Here is an 18,753-nt window from a genome sequence, read left to right on the forward strand (position 1 = left end):
TTGTTCTTGAAGTGAATCTCTCTAGTCCTAGTCTCTATCGCCCTCGGACAGTGGCTTATCATTATAACTCTTCAAAATGTAATTGCTACATCTCTGCATTTGTCACTTTTGTGACGTGGCATCAGCTTGGTTGTCCATGATTCATAATCGAATGCCTGTCTTGCTCCAGGCACTGAGTATGCAGTGATAAACAGACACAGGATTTTTGTAGTTTGTGATAAAAATGACATGTCAAAGGGGGTGATGCTGGTAAAACTTAGCCACTCATTCTCCCGAAATCTGCCAGGGTGCTGCACTGTCTTAACTCACAGTTGGGCTGTCTTCTCCCTCACTGAGGCTTCACAATGGCGTGGTGTGCGGTTTGTAGGTCTGAGGGTTTCTACGTGGCAGGCTGTTATTCTGTCTTTGGTGGGGATAATGTCTTCTTTCTTGCTGCTTCTCTCTTCTTCATGGTAACTTCTTTTTATTTTTTTTTCATTTATTGATATGAGAGAGAGAGAGTAAAACATTGATTTGTCTTTCCACTCTACGTATTCATTCACTGGTTGTTTCTAGGATATGCCCTGACCAGGGATTGAACCCTGCAAACTTGGAGCTTTGCGATGATGCGCCAACCAAGGAAACTACCTGGCCAGGACTTCCATGGTAATTTCTTCAACTTGCCAAAATGATGTAACTTTTTCCTTTCCTTTTTGTTCAGCCACTCTTGCATGGTTGCCAAGGGAAACCAGATAAGTAATTACTAAGTGTCATATTATTTTAAATATTCTCTCTCTGGATAGAGATAAAGCACATGACTTTAATGACATCTATTTCAAACTAACTTCAGGCTCTTGCATTTACGTTAGGCTTTTTATCAGGCTCACAGGTGTTCTAGAGTGAAGTTTCTGGAAGTCTAAGTGCCAGATAAATAGGGGAACATCTAGAAAGAGAAAGTCCAGACAATGTTGTTGGGGAAATTGGGGGGAGGGCATGCATTATGGCATATTCAAGATGGTCCTAATTTTAAAAAAACTATACTGAGACAGGCCAGTTTGCCTGGACAAGTGGAACAGGGAAACAGAGAGCTGAACAAATTGGCTGAGCAATGTACAGCCACATACAGAAGGCCACCTCCCCAGAGATGACATCTAGGCCTCAGCTGTGTTTCAGTTCTGGGCCCAGAAAAGCAGCAAAACCAAATGGGCAAAGCCAAGACCAGAGTCAATGACCAAAGACCTCCTGCTCTGTCACTGACCAGTTAGTGGAGACCATGACCCTGAAAAACACACCTGGAAAACTGATGAATAGTCTGCTGAAACCCTCTCCTTTTGCCTCCCCTAAAATTTTTGGAGAGAGAGAGAGAAGAAACTCAAGACAAAGGACCCAGACCATGCTCTCCCTCTGGGGGGCAGCCCTCCCCTAACCCTGTTCCCTTTCCTCTATTCTTCCCTCACTTCTTCCCCCACAGGCACGCATCTCCTAAACTCTAAGGGACCCCAGGAAGCTTACAACTAGGGCAGCAATGGGCAGCAGCAGTTTGCCCCCGGCAAATCCCCTGGACCTGGTCCCAAGACCACTGATTCTCTAACTTCCCAGTGAGCCAAGACAGCCCAGCCTAGGCTGTCCTGGTGCTTCTTCTAAGCTAGGCCCTTCCTTGTTGCACTGCCTCCAGCTTTAATAAACACACCCTCCTAGTCACCTGAACTCATGAAGTCTTTCCTACACCAAGACTCAGAGACATACGACGAACTGACCAGTGTTCTTCTTCAGAAGACTCAATTGCAGTTCCATGCGGAACTCCTCCAAACCTCCACATTTCCATGGTCCCAATGTCTTCCCTTTTTTCTCTGAGCCTTAAAAGTGGTACATGCTTTCTGCAGCTACTCTATTTGTGATATCTTAGCTTCCATGTTTGCAGTTTCAGTTCCATATAAATAGCTAAAAATTACTTAAGTTAAATTCCCTCTGTTGAAATAATTCGTGTAGTTTATATCTTCTGTACTGGACCCGGACGGATGAGCATATGCCATTTTATTTTTCCCATGAGAAGTACCATAGGTTTATGGCCCACTAAGGGCATAGAGAGGATGGGCGATGTGCCTACCAGTGGGCCCATGGCTCCTGGATTCCAGGCGAGGAGCGTATGCCGTATAGCATAAAGGCTTTTCTGTTCAGGTGAGCATACGGTGGTGTGTGGTCACCAATTTCTAAAATAGGAACATTTCTAGTGATAAATTCATCCCAAAGCAGAAAACTAATGACAACATGGGGAACAAGGTTTGTTACTACTCGCTGAGCTTGCTTTTTGGCTCTTTAAGATAACTGAGCGCTGCCCGTCGATGAGGCTTGGGGCCTCTGTCGAGGTCGTCTGAAGTTTGTGTCTTAGCGTGACTGACACTTAGCACTTGTGATGGTTATTAGATAATTATTTGAGTGTCTTAAAAATGTTTATTCACCTAATTGGACTACTTCTTAAGGGCAGAAGCTATGTCTGTTTTGTTTCTTTCTGTATTTTCAGTTCATAGTGTGGCAGAATATTTGCCAAGTGAGAAACAGATAATTCAGAGTCGAACGATCCCAGGGGACATGCTATGCGACTCTTTTGGGAGTTGCTGAACGGTCTGGATGCCCAGGACATCGTTTTCCTCTAAACTTCCTCTTCTTTCATTGTCAAAGGCTGGGCACCATCCAGGGATGGAATTTCAGGAAGGTGTGTATCAGTTGTTGCCATTCTACTTGCCTTTCCCTGTAATCTTACAGCAAACTAGAGTGTCAGAATTTCTGGTCTAAAAAAACCAGCAGGCTTGAAAATCTTTCCGCTAAAAGCACCAAGAAATGCTAAATAAAAAATCGACAAGCATTGTTTTAGATACGTTTTTGAGTTGGGTCCTGCTTTTCAAAATCTATTCTGTTATTCCTTGCCCTCTTTTTTGGAGTGTAGTTCATTAACATTTAATGCAATGATCGATATGTTTTCATTTAAATCTAGTGTTTATTAGTTACCCTCTATCTGTCTCTTCTGCTTTTTTTTTTTTCTGTTTCCTCACTTTCTACCCTCTTTGGATTATTTGAATATTTTTGGAATTATATTTTTACTTATGTATTGGCTTTTTTGGGAAAAATAGAAGGCAAGATGAAGACCAAATATGAGATGGATTGACTCCATAAAAAAACCCCATACGCATGAGTTTAAAGGAGTTGAGCAGAGCTGTTGAGAACAGGACACTTTGGACATCGTGTATTTATAGAGTTGTCAGGAATGGGAGTTAACAACATGTAACAACAAGTGGTGTTTTCGCTATACTTTTTTGCATTAATTTCTATGTGTTCGCTCCAGGGGTTACAATATACATCATTAACTTTTCACTGTCTACTTGGATTTTATGTATTATGTCACATAAAATGTATAAATCTTCATTTGTATAGGTCCATTTAACCCTATTTGGTATCCTCTATGCTCTAGAATCTTATAAACTATGACTGCATACTGGATGGGACAAAAGTAGGTTTACAGTTGGGAGTATGTGAAACATAGAGTTTGTTCTCGTATGTGAGAAAGTTCATTATTGTATCATTTTACATATGAACAACTGTAAACCTACTTTTACCCCACCCTGTACATTATAAACTCCAAAAATAATGCTATAATTTTTACTTTAAACAATCATATTTATTTTAATAAGCCGATAGTCATATGTATTTTCTAGATATTAGGTATTTACCATTGTTAATGGTCCTAATTTATTCCCCCAAATCTGAGCTTCCTGTTGGTATCCTCTCCCTTCAGTCTAACGAACTCGCTTAGCGTTTCTTGTAGTGCACTTCCGGTGGACTGGAAATCTCCTAGTTTCCCTTTACACTAAAACTTTTTGCTTTCTTTCATTTTCTTAGCATGCTAATACAGCATGCTGAATTGATGCTTTCACTCTTTAAGCACTTGAAAATATTCCTTCCATAGTTTCTGATGGAAAGTTTAAAGTTATTGAGTAACTTTTCCTCTTGTATGTAATGTACTGTTTTTAAAATCGCCTCTCTATTTTTGGTTTCAGCAGTGTATTTGTTATCTATTTATGTGTAAAAATTATTTTAAAACTTAGCAACTAAAACAATGTACACTTATTACAGTTTCTGTGGGTCAAAACTTCAGAGTGAGAGAAGGAGGGAGGGAAGTTACTATAATATGTCTGGATGTGGATTTCTCTCCGTTTATCTTGTTTGGGATTTGCTAAACTTCTTGAGTGTATAAATTTATGTCTTCCCCCAAATGTGGAAGGTTTTGTTGTCAGCATTTCCTTACATATTTTTTGCCCCATTCTCTCCTCTCCTTTTGGGATTCTAGTTCCCTGTATGTCAGCCCTTTCGATATTGTCTCTTAGATTCCTAAGAATCTGTTAGGATTCTGTTAGGCTCTGTTAATTTTTTCAATTACTTTCTTTTTATTTTTCAGACTGGACAATTTCTGTTGCTGTAACTTGAAATTAACTGACTCTTTCTGCTCTCAACTTTGTTCTGCTATTAGGTCCATCCAATGAATGATGTTGGATGGTATAGCATTGAATGGTATCCAATGAATATTCAGGTATTGAAATGCTCATTAAAATATGCAACAACATTATAACCATTATTAGTCATTTCTTCACATTTTTTAGTATAATAGTAGCCTCAAAAATTGAAGGTGGTCAGACCTCCTACAAGCTTTGAAAATATTGATACTTAGAAGAGATTCAACACATGTTTGCCGATTGGGATTTAATTATAACAAAAGCAGTGAAAGCAATATCAAGCCACAGAAAGTCTTGGAAAGGACCAAGATACACAAGATGTCTTTACTGACTTGTTCTGGGAAGTCAGACACCCGGAGTAGTCTGATTAGTAGAGTACTAAGGGAAAGGAGTTTATGTCTTAACTCACAGGCAAGGAAGGTTTTAAATCTGTATGGCAGAGTGCCACGTGGCCTGGAAAGCAGGAGAGACTTTGACTGGAACTGGGTATAAAGAACTCTTGCCAGTGGACCATGAGAGGGTACCACAGTACTTTGGATTAACTAGAGGTCCTGCCTGACACTGCTGACGATTCCAGCGGCCTGAAAATCAGACGTGTGCTCTTTTCCTGATTTACAGTACCCGGAGTTGGGACAGTGGGAGAAGGGAGTGCTGTGTGGGTGTAGGTGTATACCCTAAAGGACTTTGATATTTTAGTGGAGGCATTAAGCCTAAATAGCATTAAATAAACATTTTGTTTCCTTTTCACAAATCTCTGGATTGAGAGTTGTCATTCCAATTGGCGGTGGACAGAAGAGCCCAGTAGATATTAGTATTTTGTCCTTGGGAGGGGCCCCTGTTGTATAGCAGTTTTTGGCATCCCTAGGTAGGCCAAATATTGTATTGCCCCTCCCTCGGACCTCTTGTTCGGTAACAATTATGAAAAATCACTGAGTTGAGTCATGTAGTTACTCAGCTATAACTTGCTATATATTATCATCCTAGTTTAATTTGATAATTATTTCATACTTTATGAGAAAAGAAATTAAAGCAACAAATCCCCCAAACCTAATTGAATACTAATCACTTAGGGACCTTTCCAAATTATATCAATCAAAGCCCTACTGCTAGCTCAAGTCTATGAGTTGGAGCACAGAAATCAGCATGTTCACAAAGCTCCTAGATAATTTTTGTGGTTATCCCCATTTGGAAACTGTTGGGTAAAGCAAGTTTTGTAGACTTCTCCCTGCATCCTCTCTCCCACACAGATGAATGAAGATGAAGAAGAATGAAAGGAACCCACATCACAAACACAAATGACACTCAATGACCATGTCCTCCATATTGCTTGACTGTGTAGACTCGGATCTCATAGGGGCCATGAAACATGGGGTCTCACCTAAGGGTAATCTATAGACTCACTGGGGAGACTGGTTCACTTTGTAAGAGAAGTTTAACAGTTTACAGACATTTTTGACTAGGCTGACCTCCATGCAGGGGATTTTCTAACAAGGCTGAGAAACTTCCATATACCAAGAAGCACTTCCTTAATCTAAAAATGCACGTTTTCCCTTGCACTTCCAGGCTTGCTCAGTGAGCCTGGAGGCACATGCCTTACATAGGCACAGAATAATTTGTTGAGTTCAATTTTTAAACAGTTATTTGGTTAATGCTTCATAACGAATAACCAGGCTTTGGGTTCAGACTCTTTGGAACAAGAGGAGATAAGCCAATCTTTACTCTGGCTAAGAAAACTGGGAAAAGGGTTAATGTCCAGAACTGAGCGGGGTGGTTAGGGGAGATGGAAGTTTAGGACCCTTGGATAAGCGGGAAAGGAACTCCAGGAGAGAGACCATGAAGGGAAATAGAGAGGGCGATACATGTCCTTTGGCTTTGGCACATCTTGTCAAGTTTGTCTCAATGTAAAGAATAAAATCAAGATAGACAGTTGACCATCTGGACCAGTTTTGAAAATGTCTCCATATTACAGTCAAAGGAATTGGGAATTTACAGAGATTCAGGTAATTTCTGACGTGGATCTGGCTCCTGGGGTCCACGGTGTTATGGATGAGATGAGACAAATTCACATGGACCACTGAGTCCTGTGGAGGAAAAGGGACGGCACAGCCACTCTCTCAAGGGGAGGGCACCTCAGCCTTTGCCTTGACAGGCTTTTACTGGGCTCAATTTGCACAGGAATACAGGGTGTATATGTAAATCTCATCAGTCAGGCAGAAATGATTAAACAATAGATGACATTCAAAGAACTCTGAGGGTTTATTCTGAGTCAGGGTCGGATAGTTAAAGGGCCCTAAAACCAGGGAACAAACTCGTTTCCTGTTTGGACCCTTATTACTTAAATTGAAGGTATTAGCAAATCAGGTTTCACAGGATTTTATGCATTCTTTCTTAGGCCTGATAGCCCCAGGGAACCTGATCTTTTCAGCACAGGGCCACACCCACCTCCGGCATTCTTTCGAGCTTAAGTCAGGCAGAGGAAGTAAGGCAGCCAAGAGATTTAGGAAACTTCTTGCAGACACAATGAGGACTCAGGCTATGTCAAAGCTGATGGGTGAGGGTCCATCACCCCCTTTTTCTATAGCCCCTCAAGTCCTTCCCTGAGGGCCCCTTCATGACCATGCCTGTCTTAGGTTATTCCTCTTTTAAGGAATCTTACCTGTTATTGGCTAACCAGTCATCTGCCCAGGGCCAAGCAGGGTGAAGAGAACGGGGGACAGAGGTGGTGCCCCTACCAGGAAGATAAGCTTTGTCTCCTAAGTGGCTTATGGTCTCAAGGTCCTTTGCTCAGCCTTAGCCTTGGGGAATTACAGCTTCTGAAACTAAGCAGGGAAGTTACCAAGAGATTTTCTCTTATTTCACTTGGGTAAAATGTACTGATAAGAGTAAATAAACCTAAACTCATATGAAGGGCTGGAAAATTCCATTCCCACCTATTACATTATAAACATCTTACTTGCTCAATTTTAGATGGTATCTTATATTCTAGGCTATATAAGATAAAGATAGTCCAGGAACAACCTAAGTTAGGTACGAGACATCCCAAATTTAGCTAGAAATGTGATCAATTTGTCCCTTGTGTAAATAATTAGCAATGCCAAGAAAAAAGCGCAGAACAAATAAAAACATGATTAGGATTACAAATGAAAACACAGGTCACCAAATTAAAACTGGAGTCTGGTTCTGTTGAAACGGGCTGACTCTGGCCTGGCAGAATGCCATCTTACTGGGGTTAGCCCGAAAGTGTTCCAACATGGCCTCTTCTCTCCCTCAGTTTCCTCCATACATTATGCCTCCTTCATAATATACCACTTATCATTATATTAAAGGTGGTGATGTGCTTAAAACAAAAAGAACAAAACTAGTTTTTCCAGAGTTATTCTATGTAACACTCTAGGTAAAAATATTGCCTTCACTTCTCAAAAGGCAGAAACTTAACCAAGTGAATGTTCGTTTGCTTTAGGTTGTTTTGGAGAACATTCTGGCTTTCCAAATTTGTCTGTCTAAATTATTTTTATTAAAACAGCTGCACATTCACCTCCAATTTGAACTGGTAAAGTGCTTTTACAATCCTTTAAACTTATTTGAAGTGCAGCTAAAATGCAGAACTCAATTTCAGTAAATGTGTGCAATTTGTTTTCGGATTCAGATTGTTTCAATTTTGTTCTGGTGTCGGCCCAGGCAACCACAATTTAATCAATCTCGGGGGAAAAAAGGACAAACCCAGTTAAATAAAATTTTTGGCACTATATTTGGCTTTCACTAAGTGAAGAGATTTTTCTTCTAAGCAAATGGAGAACAAATTGGAAAGTGCCATGTTATTGATGCTTATGAATTAATACAACAGAAAATTTACAAGCAATGCAAAATAATTAACAATTAAAAGCTGGTTTTTGAAACAAGTGATAAAATTGACTGATCGAGAAAAAAAGAGACAAAACAAATTATTCAAATCAGGAATGAAGGAGAAGTTATCACTGTATATTATATGTTAATAAACTATTTTGGGTGATGGAAATATTCTCTATCATAATTGATATATTGTTATAGTTGTTAAAATTCATTGAATTGTACACTTAAGATTTACATATTTCACTGTAAATAAATTTTACCTTATTTTTTAAAAATAGATTATTTATTTTTTTTAGAAAGAGGGGAAGGGAGGGAGAAACAAAGGGAGAGAAACATCAGTGTGTTGTTGCCTTTCACTTGCCCCCTACTGGGGACCTGGCCCACAACCCAAGCATTTGCCCTGACTGGGAATTGAACTGGTGACCCTTTGGTTGGCAGGCCAGCACTCAATCCATTGAGCCATACAAGCTGGGGCTAATTCTTACCTTAATTTTAAAAAATTGAATTGAATGTCTTATGATCTCAGTCCTCTTTTCTCTTTCCTTTCATGTATGCCTTTATGCCAACCATGTTTAGGTAAGACTTGAATTTATTCTACTTGCGAATGAAATTTGTAACCTACTCATTTTCTAGTTACTGTAATTCTATGTTCTTATTTCCCTTCTTCTTAGATTATAAACTCCTTAAGAAGAGGACTGCCTCATTGGTATACTGTGTTCCGAGATCTCATATGATACCATGAACTCTGTGGGTGTTTGACAGATATCTGGATTATTTCTCGACTCTTGGCTTATGATCATAATTAAAGTGAGCAGAGCTAAACCAAGGGAAGATCAAATGGCAGGCATTTAAGAGGACGAATTAGAGCATGCCTGCAAGTGTTTGTGTGTCTTTGCAAATATATAGCTGTCTGTTCCAAAACAGACCATGAACGATTTTGGTTCGTTTCACACTAACTCTTTCCTCTTCATTGTTGGGCATGATTAAGACTTTCTGTTTTTAATGGATTTAGAAAGTCACCTCAAAAATGTTACTTCGTTGTAAAAACATCTTTAATAAAGTTAAAGATTACTGTATTTTTGGACCATAAGACGCACCCAGGTTTTACAGGAGAAAACGAAAAAAATTTGAAGCAAAACATGTGGTAAACTATTTAATAACATAAATAGCATAAAATTTCACCAGTGTAAATGTAAACAGAACTCAACAGCAGCATTAACAACCATTATTCTTCTAAATTTGGGGGGGGAGAAATAAAATAGAAACGTGTGTCTTATAGTCTGGAAAATACAGTGTTTTGACTCACTGCTATATCAGAAACTTCATGAACAGAAATGAAATCACACAGGATGCATAGGAAAAAGTTCCCTAATGTTCATTAAATAGTTAAATGTCTATACAAGTGTATACATCACCCTCATGGTCAGCATTAATTAAAAGAAAATAAAATAGAAAGAAGAATATTAAATATGCATGGGAATCTTGAACATAAGAGAGTGGATAAGGTTAACTTCCAAGGGTATTGCTTTTAGGTAGGACAAGCAGTATTAAAAGGGCAGGTGGGAGGAAGGTAAAGAAGTAGAGGAAAAATTGGGGTGAGGAGAACTTATTTTAAGGCTTCAGGAGCTTGAGCTCGTCGGTTTAAGGCCAAATACTCCTTTCTTTCATCCTCAACATTTATTGTGCGCTGACTTTGTATCAGGTGCTTTGCAAGTCTCCATGGCTACTGAGAGTTCCTGCCCTTGGGCACAGTCTGGGACTCGCGGGGGCACTGTGGGTAATATGTACAAGATGCCTCGCATTTCTGGACATTTGGGGAACTTTCTCTCTCGTCGTGTTTTCTCACACCTTGAATCCTGGTGCTCACTCTATCCTCCTCCCAATTAGATTTCAAACTCATGCAAAAACATGCTATGCCTTACAATATGTTTTCTTTTAATTTTTTTAAATCCTCACCCAAGGATATGTTTATTGATTTCAGGGAGAGAGGAAGGGAGGGGGAAAGAGAGAGAAACATCAATGTGTGAGAGAAACATCGATCGGTTGTCTCCTGTACACACCACAACCAGGGATCGACACCTAGGTATGTGCCCTGACTGGGACGTGAACCCGTGACCTTTGCTGTACTGAATGATGCTCCAACCAGCTAAGCCTGGCTAGGGCTCCTCTTTTATTTTACACAGCACTTAACGACTGTAGGCAGCATAACACTACTATCCTTGGACTCAAGCAAAGGGACCTTTGCCTCCGAAGTCTCCATTTATCATACGCACAACTATGGATGCACGAAGGGACCCACAGGCTGTGTGTCACTGTGGGATGATGCTACGGCAGCCTGACCTGTCATCTCACGCAGCCCCTCTTGAGACTAACAGCATTCATCTCTTTGTTCTTTGCTCCATGTCCTCAAAATATAAGGTGACTGTGTCTCAGGGGCGAAGGTTGTAGGCTGTGCCAATCCCAACAGCAAAAGCAAACAGTATTTCTGAGGGAAGAATTTGAGCAGCAGACGTGGTTAGGTAAGGGAAACAAACAAATTAGTTAACTTGTCAATTCCTTCCTCCCTCAGAGGAATACATTTTTGTACAATAGATGAATACGATATATTTTTACATGATGAATCGTCATATACCAGTACCGCCCCGTGTCCATTTTCTTGCTTGCTCACAATTGAACATAACACCTGGGAAACATTTTGAAATATTAAATAATTCATATTCCTCTTATATTGATAATATATGTAGGTCTAGATAGAGCATGTGTGAAGGGGGATACTGATTCTTTACATAAAAGCTTGGATATTGATATTGATTTAAGAGATGGTAAAAATCATTATACAATAATGTTTATATGATTAGATTAAAAATATTCTGTAATATTTAGCAATTATAAGAATTTGTCAGATGTGTGGCTTTATTAACATTTGAACATGATACATCAAATTCCTGAGTTGTTTCTGAATCTAAGTAAAAATCTTCAGAGAGTTTTTTTACTTCATTTCTGTTGTTTCAGCAAAGTTTCTCCACATTAAAATTACAAGTAAAACAAACAAGTAAACAAAACTTACCTAGGAGCTTCTGTGGTTCTAGAAAGGCCCTCTATTTTGTAATTATTTAGAGGAGAAGCAAATTATGTGAAAATACTGATTATGACCACATATTTAGTGATTTTGCTAGACCCAGGGCGGAGAAGTTAACAGGGAACAGAGGCCTCCAGCTCTACCCATCCCTTTTCCATCCCTGGCTGGAATATCATTGGATGAAACTTTTACTGACCACCTGCTCCCCTGCTTCCACTGCCTCCATCTCCTGTAGTTGAGACAAACAAAACCAGTCTTGCCAGATTTGGCAGCCATGTTGACCTAAAAGTGACCAACAGGGTCATTACAATATCTCTGTAATAAATTTGTATTGCAGTTTTGGGGATCATTCTGTCCTCCCCCCTTTCCTAGGACAATTTCTGGAGGACCAAAGAAGAAATCTTCATCTGAGAGGAGGGACGAGGATGAGCCCTATCCTCAGTCACCTCCATCAGAAGCCGCCCTATCACCCCCTTTCCTGCGTTTAATAAAAACTTTTGGACCCAGACCCCATGGTGGGGGTGGGGCATCTTATTCTCCAAGGCCGCCCATTTTTACTTCTGGAGTCTGTACTTTTGCTTTAATAAATTTACTGTTTTGCTAAATCGTTCCGTCTTGCTCTGAAATCCTTTCTTGTGCAGTGACAAGAACTGGACCGCAGTATCAGGGTTAGGCCCCTCTCAGCCTCCCAGGGGGTTCCCCGGCATCACACCGGATGTCAGAGAGGTAAGTTTCAAGGGCTAAATGTAATTATTGAATTACATATGCTGTTGTTTGGTTGCTCATTGGTTATCACTGGGTCATGAAAAGAATACCCACATATAAGTCTTTGATATTTTGCTGACTTTAGACTATATTAAAAACATAGTTTTGTGCATTTAATTTTTTTGTTATTGTTATGCAAGGTGATTGGTCAAGGTAAGAGGATGGAACATATTTTATTTGAAAGTTTATTATTGCGATTTACAGCTTTCACATCTTTTCTCTATTGACGTGCGAGTCTCCATCTTTATGTCTGTCCCATGCAGGTGTTGGAGGAGCCCCTCAAAGTCATATACGGTGAGTTTGCTGGTTGATGTAAGATCTTCCTTGGAAATAAACATTTTCTCATAGTGAGAATGGTTTTCATTTTAAAAAATAAATAGAGCTTTGATTTGCTGAAAATCTTTTATAACAGTTTTAAACCAAAGTTTGTGGTTATTTCTTTTTCTTCTGAACTATTCCCATGTTTTTAAAAAGCCATTTGAAAAAAATGTCAGTCAGTTCCCCTTCCCTCTTCTGAAAAGCTCAGACGGAACATCATGAAGTACGCGGAGCAAGCCGGGCATCCCCCAGGGCCCCACCCAGGGCTGAGAGTCAGAGCCCCAGTGGAAAGAGGGGGCTGTCGTGTTTGGGGACAGTTTGGTGTGGGTGTTCGAGTAGAGCTGGGTAAGGAGGGCAATCACGTGGAGGGCCGCCCAGAGTGGGGTGTCGGAGCCCAGGCGTGGTGACCAGGGCGTGCTCGTGCAGGGCAGCCTGGCGTGAGGTGTTCAGAGCCTGAGCAGAACAAAGGGAGCGTCTACACAGGGAGACACGGCAGCAGGAAGGGGAGATGCATTACAAACGGGGGCCTTGATCAAAAAGTAAAGACACCAAGAAAAATGGGAGTCAGGATTTTCACTGTTTAAAGCAAAGGGACAAAACCAGAAGGAGTGCTGTGGTGTTAGGTTGGAATTGGTTGTATCTGGTGAAATCATGGATTTCAATAAGTACAGTAAATTAAATTAATAAAATCAATACACGTAGAATGGTGTGTGATGGCTTCGAGGCAGCACCTGCCCCCCTTCACCAAAAGCAGTGAACACACCTTTCATCCAGGTTGCTAAATGTCATTTATACAAAGAAGAATAGGGGCTTTCTGGAGATGGCTGATTCCAGGGCTCAGTCAAAACTTTGGGGCACCCTATGGAGCCGCACAGTGAGAGAGTCTGGGAATGATGGGACCATGTCAAAGGGACCCAGAAGCCAGCTTAGGGGAGGTCCCATTGATCAGTTTGAACACCAAAAAGATAACCATCTCTATTATTAAAGGGATGGTAACCCACTGAATGTAAAAGGAAATTATGAGTCCATTGCTAACATCATGGTGCATCTCCCCACCAGCAATTGAGAGAAAGCTCCCCTGCTGTGGAGATTTTTTATAGCATTCCACAGCCTGTGTCTGTCTGTGCCCCCTTAATGGCAGTCTCAGTGCCCACCATGGCCTGACCCCAGCTTTCCATCCTGACCCTAGAACCCTACTGGATGACCTGGGAACCCTTGGTCCATGTATCTAGAATGCACCTTATATTTCTGGAACATGGTTCACTGCTTCCTTCATGCGACTCTGCCTTTAGGGTGTTTACCTCTTGTTGACCTCCTTTTTGAATAATCCAGTTGTCTGGGACAACTGCCTGCACTCCACCTCTTCTTTGCCCAGCAAAGCCTGTCTGCTCACCTGGGTCCATTCTGAAGTCGACACAGTATCTTTGATGCTTTTGAAACTGAAATACTGTTGCACTTTCATTTGATGTTTGGTATTTTCAATATCCATCCAGTGCTTAGGGCCCAGATGTCAATGACTATGTGCAGACTGAGCACTGACAGGGAGGGCTTATGTAATTTCCTTAGGGTCATGAGCAAAATTCTAAGCTTTATATTGTTATCCATCAATAGACTGCAGTTCTTGTTCGCATCTGTTTATGGAACTCACTCAGGCAACTCTTTGATGGCCTGCGAGTCCTTTAGTTATGCATCTTACTGCTGTGTCACTGTGAAGAACAGATGGCACTAAATACTTTTTGACTTGGTTGAAGGACCTGAATTTCCCTTGCATTGATGGATTACCATTTTTAATGCTGCCATCTTTTTAAATGGTGCTTGCTCATAAACACATGAGAATATATAGTAAAAGCCTGTGTCTTTTATCTTATCTAACATTTGTGCCTAAAATACACACCAGTAGATAGAATATGAACTTCAGTCAGTCACAGCTGCATTTAACAATTGGCTCTTCAAGAAAGCAGTTCTTAGGCCTTGGCTGGTGTAGCTCAGTGGATTGAGCACGGGCCTGCAAACCACACGATCGAGGTTCGATTCCCAGTCAGGGCACATGCCTGGGTTGCAGGCCAGTTCCCAGCAGGGGACTCACAAGAGGCAACCATACATTGATATTCTTTCCCTCTCTCCTTCCCTTCCTCTCTAAAAATAAATAAATAAAATCTTAAAAAAAAGGAAGCAGTTCTTAATAACCAGATAAGTTTGGGCAAATCTCTTCATCAAAGAATGGGGATGGTGAATGTTGACTCCCCAGAAGAGCACCTCCCACCTCTACTGATCAAACAAACATTGAATTCATGGTGATGAGGATGAATTTCCTTTTTTAAAGATTTTATTAATTTATTTTTAGACAGAAGGGAAGGGAGGGAGAAAGCGAGGGAAACATCAATATATGGTTGCCTCTTGTGCACCCTCCACTGGGGGTCTGGACCACAACCCAGGCATGTGCCCTGACTGGGAATCGAACTAGTGACCCTTTGGTTCACAGGCTGGCGCTCAATCCACTGAGCCACACCAGCCAGGGCATGGGGTGAATATCTTGACAGACACTTAGTGATATTTTAGAAAAGAGAAGTCAGAGCAGAATATTTACAGGATTTAGGTCTGGCTGGCTGATTTTCAAAGTGAAGAACTGGTTGAGATTGGGCTGAAATCGTGACATAATAGCTTTGAATTGCTGGGCCCAGTGAGGTGGGCATATAGTTAATTTTAGAATTAAACCGTTTCAGTTGGTTTACAGTTTTATTTTCCAGGAGCAAGGAGTTGGGTCATTTTTGCTTCTTTTTAGTACTGGCTGACACAGGGACAGAATGGCATGTCCCTTGTCAGGACTGTGTGACACAGGTCTAGGAAATGTGTGAGTTTCAGGTCTCAGAGATCAGTCACATCTCAGGACTGCTGGGAGTGTTGGATTGGTTATTGCATGTGAGGGAGATGTGAGGGATACTGGTATAAGTGCTCATTAAAATGTTAGTTTCTTCTCTCTTTCAGCCCATCTGTTCCCAATCCTTCCACCTCCACTTGTTTGAAGGGTTGTCTCATCTTCATATTAGCTGCACCTAAATCAGTGGTATACCACTGGGGCAGCACCCAAAAAAAAGTTTGTGGAACGAGTAAATGAACATTAAAAGATAAAATTTAAAACAACAAAGTTAAGGACTTCTGCCAAGATGGAGGCGTAGGTGGAAGCACTGTACCTTCTCACACAACCACGTTTAAAAACAACAAAGTTTTAGCAACAAAAACACAGTCAAACTACAGAAATTGAACTATATGAAAGTCTGACAACAATGAAACCAGCTAAACCGGTAAGAGGGGCAAAGCCAACAGCAGAGTGGGGTCGGGCAGGAAGGATCCACCAGACCAACCTGGGAGCACAACCCAGGCGCGCCGGCAACCGTGGTGGAACCCGGGTGTGGAGTAGTGGGTGGATCCACTGAGGGCGCAAGGTGGTGGACTCACTGAAGGCTGACCACAGTTACACATTCATGAGCAGATAAACCAGTGAAAAAGCGAGCTGTGAGACAGACCATGCAGGTCCCAGGGGCGGGAAGCTGCAGAAGGGACTGCCATTGTCCCTCTCTGACCCCACCCCCACATATAGCGTCACAAACCAGCGACCTGGGTGGCCCTGCCCTGGTAATCAACTAAGGCTCTGCTCCTCATAGGTAACAGGCACAAACAGATCAAAACATGGCTGAAGAACAACTCAGAGCCCCAGAGCCAATAAATCTAAGCGATGAAGAAATAACTAAACTTTCAGATGCACAGTTCAAAACACTGGTGATCAGGATGCTCACAGAACTGGTTGATTTTAGTCACAAATTAGAGAAATATATGAAGGCTAAACTAATTGAAATGAATGGAAATGCACAGGAAACCAATAGTAATGGAAAGAAAACTGGGACTCAAATCAAAGGAGCAGACCAGAAGGAGGAAAAAAATGACCAAATAGAAAAGGATGAAGAAACAAGAATTCAAAAAAAATGAATTCTTGAGAGGCTTAGGAACCTTCAGGACATCTTTAAACATTCCAACATCCAAATTATAGGGGTACCAGAAGGGGAAGAGGAACAGCCACGAGTGGAAAACTTATTTGAACAAATAATAAAGGAGAATTTCCCCAATCTGGCAAAGGAAATAGACTTCTAGGAAATCCAGGAAGCTCAGAGAGTCCCAAAGAAGTTGGACCCAAGAAGGAACACACCAAGACACATCATCATTACATTAGCCAAGATTAAAATGAAGGAGAGAATTCTAGAAGCAGCAAGAGATAAGGGGACAGTCACCTACAAAGGAGTTCCCATCAGACTGTCAGCGGATTTCTCAAAAGAGACCTTACAGGCAAGAAGGGGCTGGAAAGAAGTATTCTAAGTCATGAAATCCAAAGACCTACATCCAAGATTGATCTATCCAGCAAAGCTTTCATTTAGAATGGAAGGGCAGATAAAGTGCTTCTCAGATAAGATCAAATTCAAGGAGTTCATCATCACCAAGCCCTTATTATATGAAATGTTAAAGGGACTTACCTAAGAAAAGAAGATAAAAAAGATGAACAGTGAAAGGACAGCAAACTCACAGTTATTAAGAACCACATCTAAAACAAAAGCAAACTAAGAGGACAGCTAGATCAGGAGCAGAACCACAGAAATGAAGATCACATGGAGGGTTAGCAACAGGGGAGTGGGAGAAGGAGAAGGGGGGAGAAGGTACAGAAAATAAGTAGCATAGATGGTAGGTAGAAAATAGGGGGAGGGCAAGAATAGTATGGGAAATGTAGAATCTAAAGAACTTGAGACACGTGGTCATAAACTAAAGGGGGGAATGGTGGGGGAGGGGGTGTGCAGAGTGGAGGGGAATGAAGGGGGGGAATAGAACAACTGTAATGGTATAATCAATAAAATATATTTTGAAAAAAACCAACAAAACACAAAACCAGCGTTAAAAGTTAAACCAACAAAGTTAAACCAACAAAGTTAAAGCGTTTTGCAGAGTTTTAATACCAGTTTAAGCCCATGAAACTTGATTTGTTCCAAACATGAATTTATTAATTGCCTTAATAAAAGCAATTTTCTCATTAACTCATTTAAGTTCTGGAAACTTGAAAACCTAAGGGAAATCACTTAGATTTGGGTTCCAAATATTTAAGTAAATTATTCAACTTTCTAGCTCTCATGGAAACAAATGATCCAAATTAGTTTCGAGTCATTATCTAAAGATATTCTAAGGATGCTGCAGTATCAGAATAAAGTGGGAGATCTGAAGATCAGGTTCTTTTCAGTATTTTTTCCCTCTTTGGACTGGTAGTCTTTGTTTTGATCACTTTCATTAAAAACGATTTCAGTAACTGCTCATTCAGTTCGCACCTACTTTCACTGATAAAGCCTGTGACATCCCATAATGCTGTATTTTCTCGCCTTGCTCAATGATGGTCTCACTCTCTCTTACACACACACACACACACACACACACACACACACACACACGGAGGATTTGAGACATCAGAGGAGAATGACATTAGATCAGCAGTTCCCTGATCATTAACGCCATATCAGAATCCCTTTTTTATCTCACCAACTCCTGGGAGATTGTGATACAGTTAAGTCTAAGCTAACACTTAGGTTCTTTTCAAAATCTCCTCCAGAGATTCTGCTGATTAAGCAGGTTTGAGAACTACCTTCTGAAGAAAACGTCTTACAGGCGCTCCCATCCCAGGGCTGCAGTTTCGGAGGAGCCCAGCATCCTCCCCGAGTTGTTCATTCGCACACGAGGTGCAACTGCTGGGATGACTTGTTCCCGCCCCCTTTCCTGCTTCAGTGGAGGCGAGCAGGCTCACCTGGCTACCGGCATGCTTCGTTGGCTGTGAGGTTAATATCACTGTGACTTTGTAAAAAGGACAGCAGGAGGGGAAGATGAACAGGAAAAGAATTGCAGTAAAATTCTATTCTTCTTTTAAGAACTGGAAGTCCCTGTATTCATTCATGAGTATTAGGTGTAAGGGGTTGGGTTGTCTGCTGACACCTGACCCTGGAAACCTCAGCAAGAAATGTCTGAACTTCTGTAGAGTCTGGAGCCCCAGGCTGATCTATTTTAGTTTCCAGGCAGGTGCTAATTCTTATGGCTACTGCAGGCGTCTCTCACTCTTTCATGTGGAATTGGACTAATAATAGCTACCATTTATTGGCAGCTGCTCTGTTCTGAGAACAAGTTCAGCCTTTTCTCTGATTTGTCTGGTTTAATCCCCCAGGCAACACTGAGACCTGT

General features: G+C 41.1%; 1 long non-coding RNA gene across 1 annotated transcript; it reads left to right on the forward strand.

Annotated features, from left to right (window-relative positions):
• The first annotated feature begins 557 nt into the window (after positions 1–557).
• On the forward strand, positions 558–11,265 carry LOC119043076 (uncharacterized). Its single transcript, XR_005081354.2, has 3 exons — positions 558–645; positions 2,501–2,692; positions 9,005–11,265. It is a non-coding gene; the product is annotated as an uncharacterized LOC119043076 (long non-coding RNA).
• The last annotated feature ends 7,488 nt before the right edge of the window (positions 11,266–18,753 follow it).

This window comes from Artibeus jamaicensis, unplaced genomic scaffold (assembly GCF_021234435.1).
Source record: "Artibeus jamaicensis isolate MK-2021 breed Jamaican fruit bat unplaced genomic scaffold, CSHL_Jam_final contig_2170, whole genome shotgun sequence".
Lineage (NCBI taxonomy): Eukaryota > Metazoa > Chordata > Mammalia > Chiroptera > Phyllostomidae > Artibeus > Artibeus jamaicensis.